A 5,074-nucleotide genomic window follows, 5' to 3' on the forward strand; every position below is an offset into this window, starting at 1 on the left:
AGGCAGAAGGAACAGTACATATAATATAAAACTGCATGCAGGGCATTGGACAAAGCACTAGGGAAATAAGGGATGTGAAATAATTTCATACAGTACTGTAATCTGTAAGATTACAGTACTGTATGTGTTATGATTTTTACTTTTTTTTTAATTTGCCGCCAGGCTCTGCCCCCGTGCGTCGCAACGCTCGCAGGGAATGGAGCCTGGCACAGAGAGGCTTCGGAGGAGACAGAGCCCGCAGACAGCGCGGGGGGACATCGCAGGATCCTGGGGACAAGGTAAGTACAGCGCACCAGGATCCTGCAATGTAATCCCGAGTGTGGCTCGGGGTTACCGCTAATGGTGCAGAAATCTAACCCCGAGCCACACTCGGGAAAACCGTCAGGGAGGTTAACACAATATCATATCCTTTCCTATCTATTTACTAATGCTACCAGTATGAGGATTAAAAATATTCAGTGTTGTTTGGCAGAGTGAAGTTCCACTTTAAAACCTAATTGCAGCAAATAAGTTTTCTCTTTCTTTTCAATAGACTGGTGAGAAGTTAAAATATCTATCAGGGGCGTGTCCTGGCTATGAAGGAGTGAGGACGTGTATCGCCTCAGCTCCATATCGCCGCTGCATACAGCACAGTTCCGGAGGGGGATTCTTACCTCCAACAGCTCCTCCAATGTCCCCTTTCTTCTCAGCTGTCACGGACCGACCACTCATGGCAGGGACAGCTAGATTCGTACTTCCCTGGGACCAGCAGGCAAGGCCGCGAGGCTTCCAAAATGGCACCGGCCGGGAAGGTCGCAAAAACCTCCCAGCACGCCGCAGCTCAGTTCCAGAAGACCGCAGCTTCCCCGGTTCCCTCCCCAGGGTTGGTGAGTGAATTAGCCCCTCCCCGCCTCCCCTACATCTCCAGATAGAGGCTCTAAAATTCCTAACCTCCTTGGGGATGAGGACATCAGACGCCATATCTTGTCCCTCCCCACCAGAGAGGACCTGGAGCGCTTCACTAGCAGGGTAGAGAAAGCCTTTACAGAGGACATTGCACAGCTAAAGGCTGATACCTCACACCTGGGTGCCAGAGTGGAATCTTTAGAGCATAGAATTGAGGAAGCTCTCCCTGATATTACCATGCTACAGTCTAAATGCCTCATGCAGGATCAGCAAATTGATACCTTGCTATGTCAGTTGGATGATGTGGAAAACCGCAGCTGGAGGGCAAATATCAGAATCCGGGGCCTGCTAGAAGCCACAGCTTTCAGGGACATTATCCCCACTCTGGTGGATATCCTTAGCAAAATACTGGAACTCCAGCCTCTGCTCCCATTGAGATCGATCGTGCACATCAGATCTCTCAGGATGTGGACAATCCCAGAGACATCATTTGCAAGCTACATAAGTTCACGCTTAAAGACAATGCAAAAAATGCGTGGCATCATGCAAAAAATGGGTGGCAAGCCCTTTTTTGATTTTGATGGAGCACATTTATCTTTCTATCGGGATATCTCCAGACGTACCCTCATGTAGCGCAGGGCACTCTGCCCCCTACTGGCTGCTGTCCAGGAAGCAGGCCTGACATACCACTGGGGGTTTCTCTTCTTTCTACAGGTGACTAAAGATGTCAAACAGGTCACCCTACACACCACCTCCCGCACTTCTTATCTAATCTTAGGCTGGACACTGGGGATTTCCCGGACTGGAGAGGACCTTCAGACATCCCTGCGATACAGCTTCCCCAACCATGGTTGCCTACTAAAAGCAGAAGTCGTAAAAAAGATCGGCAGCATCCAGCTCCTCCTCCATGTTTTGTTATCTAACCTATATTGCTGATACTGCCTAGGTTCTGGTTAGGAATACCCTGGCCTTGCCATTGCAGACTTCAATAGCAGTCTGGGGGCATTTAATTTAGATAAGATATCCCCCCCATCCATCCGATCATGGCATCTTGTTAGATGCGGTGGACGGAGGTGGGGCTTCCTACCTTCTCCCCCAAGTTGGCACACGTTCCCCACATAGGCCTCCCCTCTTTGGGTAAAGATCCCTATTGGGACTCTGAGTCGTGGTTTCGGGCCTTCACCTTTAGAGGGGAGAGCCCCAAATCCGACCTACAGACATTTAGATTACTGTTATGGTTTCTGACACATTGTCATGTTTTTTTGTTTTAACTGGTAGTTCTATGTGTTTGTCCTTTTTCCTCCTTTTCCCCCATTTCTCCTTTCCTCCTCCTCCTCTCTCTTCCACTTCTCCCAAGAGCATCCCCTGCTTTACCGACTGCACAAAGCGAGCTGGTGCATTTGGCAACCTACCCGTCCTCTAGATCTTCTATGGCTACTCTTAAGGTAATATCTTATAATGTCCGAGGCCTATGTTCTCCAGGCAAACATAGCAAACTGTGGTGGGAACTAAAGAGGTCTGGGGCACAGGTGGTATTTTTAGGAAACCCATTTTACGCCCCATTCAGTGCCTAAGCTGCCCACACAACTTAATACAATCAATGGTTCCATAGCACTTCCCCGATCTCTAATTCCAGAAGTACAGCGCTCGCGATTCATAAATCCTACCCCTTCCAGCCCACGGGGGAAAAAGATAGATCCTCAGGGTCACTATGTTTTTCTGAAAGGTACTATTGCAGGGAAATTGTACTCATTTGCCATGATCTATGCCCCTCATACCAACCAACTTACTTTCATAGATACGGCCCTAGAGCTATTGGCGGAATTTAACCACTAACCCACTGGGCACTTAAACCCCCTTCCTAACCAGACCAATTTTCAGCTTTCGGTGCTCTCACATTTTGAATGACAATTACTCAGTTATGCAACACTGTACCTATATGAAGTTTGTGTCTTTTTTTCACACAAATAGAGCTTTCTTTTGGTGGTATTTAATCACCGCTGGGTTTTTTATTTTTTGCGCTACAAAAGAATAAAGACAGAAAATTCTGTAAAAAATGCATTTTTCTTTGTTTCTGTTATAAAATTTTGCAAATTAGTAATTTTTCTTCATATATTTTGGCCAAAATGTATACCGCTACATATTATTGGTAAAAATAACCCAAATCAGTGTATATTATTTGGTCTTTGTGAAAGTTATAGAGTCCACAAGCTATGGTGCCAATCTCTGAAAATTGATCACACCTGATGTACTGACGGCCTATCTCATTTCTTGAGACCCTAACAAGCCAGGGAAGTAAAAATACCCCCCAAATGACCCCTTTTTGGAAAGTAGACATTCCAGGGTATTTAGTTAGAGACATGGTGAGTTTTTTGAAGTTGTAAATTTTTTCCCACAATTCTTTGCAAAATCAAGAATTTTTTTTCTTTTTTTTTTTTTTTCACAAAATTGTTATATTAGCAGGTTATTTCTCACAAACAGCATATGCATAGCACAAATTACATCCCAAAACACATTTTACTATTCCACCTGATTATGGCGATACCACAAGTGTGAGACTTTTACACAGTATGGCCACATACAGAGGCCCAACATGCAGGGAGCTCCATCAGGCGTTCTCGGAGCATATATTACACATATAATTTCTTGACTACCTCTTACACTTTAGAAGACCCTGGAGAACCAGGACAATGGAAACGCCCCAAAAATGACCCCATTTTGGAAAGAAAACACCCCAGCATATAATCTATGAGGCATAATGAGTCTTTTGAACATGTCATTTTTTTCTCCAAGTTTTTGGAAAATGTGTAAAGAAAATGAAAACGCATATTTTTTTACACTATGTTGTCCAGTTACACAATGTTTCTAACACATAGCATGTACATAACAAAAATTACACCCCAAAATAGATTCCCCTACTCCTGAGTATGGTGATACCACATGTGTGAGACTTTTCCACAGCGTGGCCACATAGAGAGGCCCAACATGCAGGGAGCACCGTCAGGTGTTCTAGAGGCATAAGTTTCAAATCTAATTTGACTACCTATTACACTTTTGTGAGGCACTGTAGTGGCATGGATGAGAACTGATGTGGCATGGATGAGCATGAATGGGGATGGATGAGCCGTGGATAGGGATGGCTGAGTATGGATGGGATGACTGAGCATGAATGAGCATGGCTGGGTATGGCCGGGTACGGCTGAGTACAGATGGGTACGGCTGAGTATAGCTGGGTATAGATGGGATGGCTGGGTACAGCTGAGTATGGCTGGGTATGACTAAGTATGGCTGGGTGCGACTGAGTATGGCTGGGTGCGACTGAGTATGGCTGGGTGCGACTGAGTATGGCTGATTACGCCTGAGTATGGCTGGGTACGGCTGAGTATGGATGGGTATGGCTGAGTATGGCTAGGTACAGCTGAGTATGGCTGAGTACAGCTGAGTATGGCTGGGTATGGCTGGGTACAGCTGAGTATTGCTGGGTATGGCCGGGTACGGCTGAGTACAGATGGGTACGGCTGAGTATAGCTGGGTATAGATGGGATGGCTGGGTACAGCTGAGTATGGCTGGGTACGACTGAGTATGGCTAAGTACGACTGAGTATGGCTGGGTACGGCTGAGTATGGCTGGGTACGGCTGAGTATGGCTGAGTATGGCTGAGTACGGCTGAGTATGGCTGAGTACAGCTGAGTATGGCTGGGTATGGCTAGGTACAGCTGAGTATTGCTGGGTATGGCTGGGTAAGGCTGGGTATGACTGAGTATGAATGGGTATGGCTAATTATGGATGGGGGTGGATGGGATGGCTGAGCATGGATGGATGGGTATGCTAAGTATGGATGGCTGAGCATGCTGAGTATGGATGGCTGAGCATAGATGGATGGATGAGTATGCTGAGTATGGAGGAGTATGGATGGGTGAGCATGGATGGATGGATGAGTATGCTGAGTATGGAGGAGTATGGATGGGTGAGCATTGATGGATGAGTATGCTGAGTATGGATGGGCATGCTGAGCATGGATGGCTGAGTATGCTGAGTATGGATGGCTGAGCATGGGTGGATGGATTAGTATGCTGAGTATGGATGGGTGAGCATGGATGGATGGATGGGTTTGCTGAGCATGGATGGCTGAGTATGGATGGATGGATGGCTGGAATGGGCACATAGCGCTGTGGGCACTACACATCC

The sequence above is a fragment of the Aquarana catesbeiana genome, linkage group LG06 (genome assembly GCF_042186555.1).
Source record: "Aquarana catesbeiana isolate 2022-GZ linkage group LG06, ASM4218655v1, whole genome shotgun sequence".
Classification (NCBI taxonomy): domain Eukaryota; kingdom Metazoa; phylum Chordata; class Amphibia; order Anura; family Ranidae; genus Aquarana; species Aquarana catesbeiana.